Source organism: Neopsephotus bourkii, unplaced genomic scaffold, assembly GCF_033783945.1.
Source record: "Neopsephotus bourkii isolate Nb327-2 ecotype Australia unplaced genomic scaffold, CSIRO-AGI_Nbou_v1 NB_1542, whole genome shotgun sequence".
Classification (NCBI taxonomy): domain Eukaryota; kingdom Metazoa; phylum Chordata; class Aves; order Psittaciformes; family Psittacidae; genus Neopsephotus; species Neopsephotus bourkii.
The window spans coordinates 5,051,941-5,065,557 of NW_026902018.1; the positions used below are offsets into that span (position 1 = coordinate 5,051,941).

General features: G+C 40.5%; 1 long non-coding RNA gene across 1 annotated transcript; it reads right to left on the reverse strand.

Annotated features, from left to right (window-relative positions):
* Positions 1-4,305: 4,305 nt before the first annotated feature.
* Positions 4,306-10,783, reverse strand: LOC133221649 (uncharacterized). The gene is made up of 3 exons (XR_009728040.1): positions 6,355-10,783; positions 5,618-5,757; positions 4,306-4,363 (listed from the first exon to the last, which is right to left on the reverse strand). It is a non-coding gene; the product is annotated as an uncharacterized LOC133221649 (long non-coding RNA).
* Between the last annotated feature and the right edge of the window lie 2,834 nt (positions 10,784-13,617).

Sequence of the window (13,617 nt, forward strand, 5' to 3'; positions counted from 1 at the left end):
CTTCTTATGCAGGCAAATTACTCATACTCATTCTTTGTTGCAGTCACAGGCCAGGGGACAAGCTCCAGGCAGGATCACAGACCCACGGCTCCCTCCCCCTACCCAGTGAAATGTTTATGACCTGGCTCTTATGGCTGTAGAGGTGCTGAATGGCCTTTTCCCCCCTCCAAGTCTCAACTCCTGATGGGCAGCTACAGACCAACTTTTAGCCGGTTTGGTCCATAGTTGTGGATTTTATTGCCCAGTTTGTCTCTTCAGCCCACATTTGTAAGCTCTAGAGTAGATTTTTCCCTGGGTAACACTCTGCAGCTCAAAGAACTCTTCTTGTTTTTATTACATCCTTAGTGATTAAAGGGATATTTAAACCTCACAATGCTCCCTGCTGTGAATATAAAAGCCTACCATCATTTTGGATAGATGTGTTTAGAAAAATAAATTAAAAATTAGCCCTACTATAGTGGACAAATGCTTCTAAGTTGTTAAGAACATCAGGCACTTGAATAATTTAAATACATTGGTTGCAACTCCTTAAGAAACGAAGGGAGGACACAGTTTCGAGGTATCTGAACAGTTATACAGGCAGTTCCACAGGGACTGAGGACAACAGAGGTATGCAATGACTGCATTATACTTAAAATACTGGATTTCATCTACTTAGGCACAAAAGACTTTGATTTCTTCTCCTCTCTCACCTAGTGATCATTCACAGATTAGGCACCTTTCTTAAAAACACAGTCTTTGCTTTTGTGATGGCAAAACTGTTTTAAATGACTGGTACTTCACAACCTAACCTATGCCTGCCAACCAAACATAGATACAAACAACAATACAATGTAAATTCAACAGAGATATTTAAATTCTGCTAAGGGAGCAGGGGAGTGTGCAGGAGGAAATACAAGTCACATCCTAGAGCAAGCATTCCTTCTGAGCACGTCTTCGATGGTTATCAATAATGAAGTCACTGCTTTTGTCACCCTCTAATCCTGCAGTTACTGGTTTAAGCTTCTGCAGAGAGCTACTGCTGGGGTAGGATTCAGTGAGAGTTAAGTCTGCTTGCAATGCAGGCCTGGACTCACCACCAGGGAGCTCACAGCACCCCTCACTGCGATCTTGCTTCACTGCTTGGTGCTGCTCAGTTTCTTAACAGAAAGTAAAAAACTAACCCAGCCAGATTATCACAGGGCACAAGGAACCCTCACACTTGTGCATTTACTACAACATGCACCTGTGGCCCATCCTGAGCTCCCACTGATGCTTTTCTCACAATTAAGGCATTTAAAAAGGAGATTTCCTGTTTGGATTCTCTGTTGTCTACTATTATGTTAACTCACATTGCAGGCATTCCCTCAGACAGCATTTTAAAGAAACCCATAGGACTTAACTCATCTGTGTGACTTCAGTACTTTTGCCCAGTTGGGCTGAAATCAGGAGACTGGGTTAAAAATTCATTAGTAGAGGAAAACAGGCAGCAAGATAAGATCAAGAAAGTCTTTAGATACATTTCACATATACTTGTTAAGGACTGCTTATGACAGGACAATTCAGTATTTAATTTTCCTGCCTCTTCACAATGTTCCTGACGTATGATTTCTGGGTGATCAAGAGCTAACCTGAAGCAATCTCAAAAGAATAAAGGTTGAGAATTCTCACTGTACTCTGGGGAATATCCCACTACAATGGTCAGAGGTTCCAAAGGCTTCTACTGGATAAAGCTGTGGCAAAATTCTAGGGGGTTTTATTACGTCTAAAGTAGGAAAAATAATCAATTACACTAATTGTATAAGTATTCTAACTTAAACTGTACACATTCTAACTTAATGGTGTTAGAGTCCAAACTTCGCCCATCTCTCTCTTTGCTTATGAACATTTTGCATTGAGAAATGTTCTGTTGCATGCAAAATGAAAAACATATGGAGTGACAGAAACAGGAGATTAATAAGGTCACCTTGGAATTGTGATAAGCTGTCACGGCCACAAAAAGCTCTTCTGGAAATGTAAAGGCAGCTGCAGTGCTCCAGGGTAAGGTGTAGGCATCCATGCTGGTCAGCACCACATGGAACCCGGCTTGGTATCTGTGCACCAAGTGCAAAATTATCTGGGGCCAAAGACAACACAAGCAGTCAGGAGGACCAGACAATGGCATCAAACCTGCTCGCATCCCTGTAGTCACTTATGGCTTTAGAGAAGTTGCTGGCGTTGTACTTCATTTTCAAGTAACTGCTCATGGACCAGAGGGAGCCTACCAGATGTAAAGAGCACTTGTGCTCTCCAGGACAGGGTAAAGAAGCTATGACAGCCCTTTGAGAGGACTGGTTCAGATTATCAGAAACCTGAGACAAAAATCTGAAATCTAAACCCATTCACGGTCCCCCATTCTGTCTTTCTGACTTCTTTGTCTTTTATTTCCTCTCCAGGATGGAACCTTTTGCTCCCCTCACATCTTATTGCCAAGGAGTTGTTCAAGAGAGGAATTGCTGACTTCTATGGTTCCCTGCCACTACCTCTAGGTCTATTAGAATAATTTAATCTTTTCTGTTGAAAACAGTAATGTTCAGCTATATCCACCTCTAAAAAAACATGGTAATATTAAAGAGGGCACAATATAGAGATAGTTCAGATGGTTTTCTGCAGTAAGCATGGTGCTTTTGTTTTCAACAAGGAAACAAAAGCAGCCAAATATAACCACAGGATGCATATGGAAAAATAGCATATAGTTAAGCAGGAAAGTGGCAGGGCTTCTTTGTTAGTCTGCTATAAAACAAACTGGTAAAACTACATGTAATTCTTATCACCTCATTATCAAAGCTACTGGGGAACTGGAGGGAGACTGAATGAACTGAACATCAGAAAAGATTAGAAGAGTTGTTAAATAAAGCTTTCTTGACTGATGGCTCCATGCACAAAGAAGAAATGAACATGTCTGCAGGGTGTAAACATACACATGACAGAGGAATTAATATGCTACAAAAGGATATAATTATCTTCATTAGCAGGGATGAAAATGAGATAGAAGCAAATTGAGAATCCAGGAAAAAACTATACCAGCTGTGCAAGGGCAGACTGTTCACAGAATTAACAGGCAAAGCCCTTATTGTATTAGACTTTTAAAAGGTTTTTGCACAAACCAGTGGTATTGCAGAGAACAATCTTGCCTTCACATGAGCAGCAAAGAAGGCTCTGAGATACCTGCTTATCTCTTATTGCTATGATTCTTCAAACAGATACTAAATGAATTCTAGGACCACAAAGAAGAATGTATGATCTACTGGCATATGAACAGATTGCTTTCCAGGGCAATGTAACCAGGGCTTACTTATATACTGTGGATTACAGCAGTACACATTCAACACAGATTCAACAAGAAGAAAACGTTCAGGCCTCTCTTACATGATCATACTGCTTCAGAGCTTTATCGGTGATCTTAATTCTCTGTAAGGAGACTGTTTCTCTCTTCAGTGACTCCTAAGAGCTGGAGAATCCAGATGAAGTGTCTGGGGAAAAGGGGATGAGCCTTCGCAACAGTTTCTCAATCGTAGTGGGCATTGTCTAAGACAGGATGTTAATCAGCACTGGGGAGGCAGAGTAAAGGTCCAGGCCTGAAGCTATAGCTGCAAGGAGGGAATGTGTCTGCACAGCAGGAGAGAGCAGAATTGAGCATTGTTACTTCAGGGTTGATACTAGAACTTTCCTAGTGCTCCACAAGAAGCAAAAAAGTGCAACTGCCAACAGAACATGCTGGACATGAATACAGCACACAGTTTTCCCCTCTACCCACTCCGTTCATCCTCATTTTTCTCTTGAAACAGTAGCTCTGCTGCTCCTCCGAGATTATTTGCTTAACCTGTGCATCAATGCATTTCAAAGCTGTCCAAGTTTAAGTGTGCTTCAGAGCTGAAACACTGATCATCCCGAAAGGAGTCAGAGTGGAAATCAAGTGAAACGTGAAAAGAAAGAATCTTTCATGCTCAAATTTGAAACTCAACAACCCTTAGTAGTGGTTAGGCCTGCCTTTTGTTCAGCATCTTCATGATGGAGAGCTAGTGTCTAATAACAGGAAATAAATTAGGGCAATCCTGCTGGACTTTCCCGACAAGATTATCTGCTAGATGCTTAGATCTCATGGCATATATGCAGCTACTTTACTACAGCCTGAAGTGATAAAATTATGAGCATATTAGGTGACTCAGAAGATGGACCACTTTCTCCTACCTGGCACTGGTGTCCCCTGCTGTTGGCCAACACTGCAGCCATCACAAGGCTGGGGACCGTTTTGGCCATCTGCAGACAGGTTTCCTGAAGAACCCTAGAGCTCCATAACTCCCATTCTTCTGAAGAGCTGTCTCTTACTGGTTCAGGAGATCCTCTGTTCTTGCCAGAAGATTAAAAAAAGAAGTGGGTATCTGTGGGAAAAGTGTCTGTAAAAATGAGGGTAGAAAGAAAGAAGGGAAAAAATGAAAGGTAAGACACAGTGAAAGGGGGGCGGGGAGAGAAGTAACAGGTTGTGCATGCTTTTGCCATTGGTATCTTTTTGCTGGGCTCAGGCGCCTTGACATCAGCTTTTGTACCCAGCTGAGGATCTACAAAGATAAAATCCTGCATTTCTACACATCATAATTCACAAAAGACTCCCAAGGGAGGTGTGACTGCAACCTGAATGTTGCTGAGCCTGGCAGAGTGTTCATCTTCCCCACTTCTAGGCCTAGGCAAGAGTCATGGGAAAGGTGACAAGTTATTGAGCCACTGGGTTTCACTTCCCAAGAAAAGCCTTTTAGTGGCAATGAAAATACACTAGAGCCATCAGCCACTGTGTATGGGCTGACAAAAGATTGATCCATGGATGAAAGGCAATTTCTCTTGCATTCTAAAGCACAAAGTTTAGTAGTTGTTTAGTAGCTGTTATCTTCTCTGCTTTCAGAGAGCTTCAAACAGCTCTCAAGGGACTGAAAACAACTACAGTGTGCACAAACTCTGTCCACTTAGTTTAACTCATGCACAGTGTTCACGATTCACCAAGTCATCTTCCACGTTCTGACAATTCCTGTCACAAGCAGCTCCTCCCTCCTTCCATCACAACTTTCTTTTCTACCTCTTGTCACTCAAGAGCAGTGCAGAAACAGAACATTCCCTGTACTGAAAAGTCTTCTTTGAGGAATTCAACCCAGTGCTGTTCTGGGGATGGATAATACCTCCCTCTCTTTTGTTTCAGCCCTAATGTTCACAGAAGTGCCAAATTCAGCTCTGCAAACTGCCTTTTGTTCCAGGTCTGGTAGAGGCAGTGGGTATGTCTAATGGATTCTGGAGAGGGATACATCTTTGCCTGGTGAGGTCAACCTTTAGATTGACTTCCCACCTTTCGAAACTTGTGTTGTGGTGTATGAGTCATAGAAATGCAGCAAACCCACTGACCAGTTGATTAAAGGTGATTGGAGAGAAGCAAAATTCACATAATGGGGTATTTAGGAAGGGAACTCATCAGATTCTGTTCTGGTTAAGCACTTACTGCCTGAGTTTTTTCTTGCCTGAGGACAAATGAAAATATACTTGCAGAAATACAGGTTCTTTTCCCATTTGCAACCAGGAGCAGGAAACTCATAACATACAAAATCATTACTGTTACGTGCATGCCCTAACTGACCAGCTCTGGCTTCTGTAATGCAGCCATTGTCAGTGGTTTTGTGACACAAGAAATTACGGTTCCTATGCAACATCCACATCAGCTGCTTGTCTCCTGCATTAGGTGAGACGGTGACAATGAGCCTAGAATGGAATTATGACAGTTAAAAGTTTTCTGACTAGCCTGGCCTCACAATTTGTCTGCCAGCCTCGAAGTTGAAACTGAAACTCACTTACTAACATTTTACTCAGCAACATACCAAAGGTATTTAAGCCTCAGTCTATTTCTATACTCAGAGATGAAAGTTATGCTAATGGCTGAAGCTAGTATGGGAGGCAATTATTCTTGAGTTAACTCTGCTCAGACTGAAGAACCCTGGGTTTCCTGAAGGCAGTTCTGTCCCAGCTTTTCCAGAAGGTCTTCTTCAGAAATGGAATTAGGTCCTCAAGAGAGCTGTCATTTAAATGTATTTACCAGTAAGAGGCCACCTTAAATAAACCTTAGTGTACTTGGGCTCTCATTCCATGTTTAGCCAAACAATGTAATAGATTTTCTTTAGCAAATAAGAATTCAGCAAAAATCAACCTTTTTTCTTTTTTTTTTTCTCCAAACATCATCCTCCACCAGGCAAAATGGCAGCTCTACATCAGTAGGAAATCTACATCAGTAAGGAAATACTCTCAAAACAACAGAACAGCAGTACCACAGTAGTAATGTCTTCTGCTTTGGAAATGTGTTACCTTGATGTTTATATAGCCACAGGAGACCATTCAACAATGGCAATGTGTTAATTCCATTGACATTATCGCTCAAATTCAGTCATAGGGGTTGGTGAATTCTCTTTTTATATGGCTCTTTCATCTAAAAGAGAATAAAGCAGGACATAATGGATGGTTAGTAACACAATGTTAAATGGTTACAAAACACAGGAAATTTCAACTAGGGAATAGGAAAAAAATGAAAAAGTAAGTCCTGATTAGAAAGAAAAGATTTATTTTTGCTGCACTGAATTATCCCAGTTTCTCAAAAATCAGAGCCAAGGATTCTCCAAAAAACTAAGCATATTCTACACTTAACTGAGAAGAGATGTCAGTCTTCTCCAGAATTCTGCTCAAGGGAATCTCTGTGTTATTCATCATGACAAAAACTCAGATGACTTTCAGTATTGCTCTTGTTCAACTCAACTATGGAATCTGTTCTGAGAGGCTATTAATATTCATTCACTCAGAATGAAAAAATCCATGGTTTTAACTAAAATTAGTCAGAAGGTAAAATGATAAACTATTTCAGATATATAAAAATCTCTTTGCTTCAAATTCAGTGGCCATTTGGGGTGGGGTAGGAGCTTGGACATGTAGCTTCCATTTTATGGGAACAGAAAATGGAAGATAAAGGGTAATTAAAAAACTTACCAGGTAGTGGGAAAGCTCTGATGCACAATTCAGTTCTTTTGACCAATAGATCAATGGTGTTATTAGGAAATAGGTGTGGGAAGTGAATATTTACAAAGCCCAGATACAGAAGTCACCAAAAATGAACCAGCTTCTAGTCCATCATATTCAGTAACTATCACGAGTTCTGCTGCTACTATTCTGCAAACCAGCAGGATTTCCTTGCTGGAACAGTACCAACCACTGAGGATGGGGAAGAAAAGGTGTTAAAGAAAATGGTATTGCTAATGCCCTGTCCCACGTTAAGGCGAGTATCACCAAACAGAACTTCATTTTATGATCTCCCTTCCTGGAACTTAGGTAGGTAACAGCAGTTGCTCTCTAAAGTTCATCTATACGTCCTAGCCATCATCACTTCAGGGAGAGTTAACTGGTGAATTTTGATTTCCTTAGTACTGCTCTCAAATTAACACAGCATGACTTTAAAACTATGGTTTCTTCCTGTTTCTTCTGATGGATTTGTTGTCAAAACCTCGCATTACATTGTTATTTTATTTGTACACCCTATCCTACCCAAGCCTATTCTTCATAGTGACTCAGTTTCCCACAGATTTAATCTGGGCTGAAATTTTTACCAGTGGAGATACTTCAACCTTTCTTTGGCCTTTTGCATTTTTCAGTGGTTAACTGTGAAATTTTGTGTTTATGAGTACACAGGAAGTTAAATGTATTTATTTTAAAGCACATGATTTCAATGGAAATTTTAGTTGAAGAAAGGTTTTAGGTCACTAGAGAAACTGTATACAGTATAAACCTAGGGTGAAATAGAGCTGATGATGCCCTTTGCTATTTTCACTGAAATCAGTGTTTTGTATTTATATTTAGTTACCTTGTTGAATCAGGCATGTATTTTAGATGAAACACCATCCTTCTCCTGTCTCCCTCTTCCCCAGCACACTCTGCACTTGGGAATAATATTTCCCTATTTTCATATTCTTTACAGCTACTTGTCTTCATAGTACTAGATAACATGACAGTTGCTACACTGCGCTGTCTTTGTCATTACTGAAATGTGACCATACACACAAACCAGGCATTAGAATGGTAATGTAAGTATTTGAGTTTCACTGAAATGGCAAGAAGTTCATCTTATTAAGAAAGCAAATGCAAGGCGTGCATATAAGCACATACTATTTACTCTCTCTTACATTTTAATTGAATTATCAATTGTCTAAAAGTGAATTCGTTCATTTATACATTAGCATTTCCAGAGAAGTCATCTGAATTATGTGCAGTTGTTAAAGGACCTTGTGTCTGCCCCTTAACAGCTGCCAATACACATGTCCAAGGAGCTCAGCGCGGGGAGTGTTCTGCTCCTGCAGATGAAGGGCTGCAGTGCTCAGCCCAGGGCTCAGCACCTGCCACGCCAGCAGAACAGGGGCATCTTTGTGGCCGAGGTGGAGGCAGTGGAGGACATCAAGGAGTTAAAACGACTCTGACGCTGCACTGCTTTCTCATTTTCCTTCTCACATGGAGAAAACCTGCTTTGGAACGAAAAACTTCCAAAGAAAAGTACAGGCCTGGCAGAACTTGCCATTGTAGGAGAATCTTTACTCAGTTCATCTGAAGATTGACTTTAGAGACAATGAAAAGCATCAGGGTGCACGCAAGCATGCCCCTGTACATTCACTCGTCTTATTCAGCTTCCAAAGACTTATGTCTATCTTCTCACAACTAAAGCGTGAACTGACAGCTCTGCCTAGATGCTAATGCCTACTTCTAACTGCACAAGCAGATTCAAAGGCTTCTTTACACTAGCAAAGCAAGGGGATCAACGAACCCAGGTTATCAAATGGAAACTCCTGCACTTCTTTTTGCAGCAGTAGTTTACAATGTGCAATCCCAAGCTGTTACGTTCAAGGAAGCCAAGCTGAAAATCATCTTGTACTGATGCTCTTTACTGGGAGACAAAACATCAGACTCCTTGTTTTGCTCCCAGGAAAACCCATTTACCTATTAAGTGTAGGAAGCATCTCCAGCAGTGCTGTCTACTGGGAAAGTCACAGCAGCATTGTTATTTGTTGGAACTTGCACTGATTACTTGAGAGTGTAGTGCTGCAAACTGATGTTAAGCTCAATAATTTCCACTATGAATTTCTAAAACCTTTTTTTCTAACCCACTTTGACTTAATGGAAATCTAATATACAGTCTAGACATTCCTAAGTGACAAATTTCCACACTCAAAACTACTGCTTTTTGACATTCATATAGGATGGTGGTTTTATATGGCGGTTCAATTAACAAGGTATTCTTTGAGAATGTATCTAATGCCATCTCTTAAGGGGAAAAGAAAATTATCACTGCAATCATATTGAAGAAATTTTATATATATACTCATGCATTTAGAAGATAAAATGTTACTCTCCATACATTTTAGTGTGTAACTTAAGGAAATGAAATCTCTGGTGTGTCTTACATTACAAGGAATCAAAGAACACTTCTAAAGCATAAAGCTTTTTTGCTCATATCACATCCTTTTCTAATTATTACTGAACCATATGTGTTCAGTGCTGTATTAGATAATAGTTCATGCAATGCATATTTGCAAATAAAACTCAGTCGCTTATTATTTCTTGTCAACAGCCCTATTTATCTGCCAAATACCTCAGAGAGTAAGAGTGTGAATAAGTAGGACAGGTTCTTAAGCTAACTGTAGTTATACAGAACAATTAAGCATTGACACAGGAAGCATTAAGTCTAAAATACCTTTGTCTGCTACATGCCTTTCACTCGTAGTTAGAATAACATCACTCTAACTAAAATTATATGAATACCATCCCACTGTGATTCTCATATGTTTATGCCATATATGAACTTTGTTTATATTCCATTTATACTGGAATTCACTGCCGTTTGCAGGGTCTCTGAAAGAGAAGGGAGAGAAAAAAACTGGTTGAAAAAAACTGAGAGGGAGATACCCATGTCTGATCCGAGGGCAAAACCTACTTTTTACCACATATGTTGACTTGGTGTTAGATATGCAGGCTCCTTTAATAAGACAACATACTCGGAGAGACTGTAAAGTGTTCCTCCCACTGGGATTATATAATTTAATGTTTTTGTACTGAGCTATGTACATGATCATTTAATTGCGCAGATAAATCTCAAATGCAGACAAAAGTGTGATTTTACTTTTCCCCTTAGTGGAAATTACTTCGGTTTTGTGATTCTGCAGTCAGTTTGTAGCCTCAGCTCCATCTCCCCATCCCATTTCATGTGCATTTCTGTCAGATGACTACAGTATTTGTTCTTTTCTCCTGGGTACTCTGGATAACAAAGACTGTATATAAGTTTTTTTTTCCAAGCTTGAAAGCTATACACTTCTTCCATCGTTTTTATATACATTTTTGCCCCTAAGTAGAATTTTACTTTAACAGAACTACCTCAAAACACTTTACAGATCCCTGGGTTACATTTTGGTCACTATTCTTGGACCCACTAATGCTTGTACAAACTATATGCCACTGTGATGGACCAGGATTGAATTAATCAGGATTTACACTGACAAAGCTGAAAGCATTATTTGGATCCTTTTACACAAGATTAAGTGCCAAAATATGCTCTTTCTCTCCCCCATTATAATTTGCTGCATATTGAGAAAATGAAAAATACCCAGGAGACTTTTTATAGGGAAATAAAAAAAAATTAAAGGAAAAACACCATTATGGTAGCAACAGATTTCATGTGAAAAGCAAGTATATAGTGGAGCTGTGCTCCTGCTAATTGTAGGATGGGAACAGTGAGTTTGGGGTTTGGGTTTTTTTGCTATGGCCAGGAACATGGCCAAAACCAGACTATACATTATGAAAAGGACATATGGTACAGTAGCAGAAGGCCCTTAAAAGTAAGTGAGGTCAAAACTAGCGATCTAATTTAGTATTTCAGTAGTTTAAAGACAGGTCCTGGTCATCCATCTTCGGGTTTGCAGTGGTGGTTGTTTTTAACCCTTCTTCCCCCCGGCTTTTTTATTTTCCCTTTTTCTTCTCTGTCCTAGGGCCCCCTCTAGTGCTACCAGAGCAGACAGCGTAGCTCTCAAACTGACAGGATGAACTTCGAACATAGGGCTATATCGAGATGTGATCACAGCCTTGAGGTTGCACTCCAGCCAGACCCACCACGTGCTGCCTTCTTGCTCACAGATGTCATTTTATTAGGGATAAACCCATCCACAGGATGGAAGAAGTTTTTGAGATAATCTACAGAAAAGCTCCTTGACATGCATGGCTACCGTGCTGTTTCATGTGAGCATTGCAAGGTTGCAATCTGAGCCTGCATCAGAACCTCCGCAAGGATTGACCCCCATGCGTTTGGCAGAGGTGGCCTGTGGGTTGGGGGGGGGGAATCAAACAAACATTCACGTTCCATATATAGTCTCTAAGGCCCCAACTCTCTTCTAAGGGTCAGCTGTGGCCAGAAGAAATCCACAGGCAGCAAGATACTCACATGACCTGAACAAAGAGCTCTCCAACCTCGGTGCAGATAAGACAGCTTTGAAGAGCGTGGAACAGGGGCTCTGGAGTTGGCTAACAAGTGCTTGCTTATGGGGCATCATCCTCATACACACATTAGATAAACAGCAGCAGAACAAAAGGTGACGTCAAGGAGGCCTGTGTCATTTAACATGTGGTGAGGTTTACCTGGAGTCGTTAAGTATTAATATGAAAGAGCCATACAAGTGAAGGGAAGTTGTACTCCAGATGCCACCAAACCTCACATGCTGGTCTGTCACCCTTCGCAATGCTACCTGTTGCACTGTGCTCTGCAACAACAGCTCAGAGTCCCACAGGGAGTTCTCACAAAGGCATAACTTGGGCTCATACAGCCTGTGCTATATACAGTATCCCAAGGCTACTCCTAAAATCCTGACGCATGCTTCAAAGCTTAACGTTCGTGGATTCCTAGTCATCAGCTAGAAGAAAGGGAAAGACAGCAATTAACACTCAACACCTACACTGAAGCTCTTGCCATCATCTTCACCTTCAAGAACAAAGCTTCTTCATCCCAGCTTTGCATGACTAAGTAAGATATGACAAAATCTATGCCTGCTGCCTTTTCTTCTGAGCATCTCAACTAATTTACCCTGCCACCTTTTTTTTCCTTAAAAAATATGACAAGCACCTGCAGGAACAGAAATGGTCTCTGCTTGGTAGGTAACACTGTGCATATAAACCACATACACCACAGATTCTTTCACCTTACTTGGAATATCAGTACCGCCAAAACCAGAGTACTGAATTTAACAAAGGTGTGACCCCATCCTCGATAGTAAGACTTAGTCTGTTCTCACCTGGCCCCTCTGTTTCCACTCAGTTTGTTTTGTGGCCTAATCAGCTTTGGCTGCCATCCCTTCCTCATCTTTTCCTGGTCACTTGCTCCCTGACCATATGGTATATTTTGGCTGCAAAAGACACTGATGTCATTATTCATGAAGCCACCGAAGTCTAATTAAACAATCAAACAAACAAAAAAACCTCTCAAAAAACCCCAAACCAAACAAACAAAAAAAAAAAAAAACCCAAACCACCAAAAGACAACAACTGAAAAACTCTAGTATGAAATAAAACTGAAGAAGATACTTGGTTTCTTCCTTGATTTGATGTTTTGGTTGTGAAACGAACAGCATTTTGCAGACAGTGGGCAGAAGCCACTAATGACAGCTGAGCCCAACAAAATATATTCTTAGTAAAACATTAGTGCTTGCTTCAGAGACATAAATTCTTGATGGTCTTAAGTATTACATAAATCAAACCTTGTGCCAGGAAATGCAACTGCATTAAGCACAGCCTACTCCCAGTACTATATACCTTAGCAGTGGTGAACAGTATAAGGTATCTCACCATGTGTAAAAATGATGCCCACTAATGGCAGAGAAAGTCTGTCAATTATCTACAAATTACTCTCAACATCCAACTCAAAATAATGTCTTATTCCATTTGCTTTGGAACAAAACCTTTTTTGCTATTTGCTTGCACATTCCAACAGTTTGGCTTTTCAGCAGCCAAAAAGGATTTGCTTTTCAGTCAATTACAGGAGGAAAAAAAAAAAGGGGGAAATGGGAGGAAAGTAAAAGCCTCCTCACCCCACTTGGGCACAGACCTCAGACCTTACGTTCCTGTCCCCATAGCTTCACAAGGAAAAACCCAACCGAACTGGACAAATACAAAAGCAGTACACTTCAGCAGCTGCCATTTATTTGTCTGGCACATGAGCAAGAAACCTGGGAACACCGAGATTTCAAAAGCAATGGTTATCCTGTAAATCCTTAAGGCAGATGTTACATTTCATTTGACATGCTGAACTTGGACCTTGCCTATACTTGGATTTCAAGTATTACAACTAGGACTAGACTGAAACCAAGGAAATTACTTCAAGTAAACACATAGCTAACTGCACTTTTACCATAATGCTGCTTTTTCCCCCCGAAACTCCACAAAATTATATTGCCAGGCTTCAAAAGATGACAAACTAATGAATACTTCTGTCTGTAAGGATTCAAAGTTCTTGCTCCAAGTATCTTTAGGGATGGTGCCTCAGACAAACACTGTATGTAG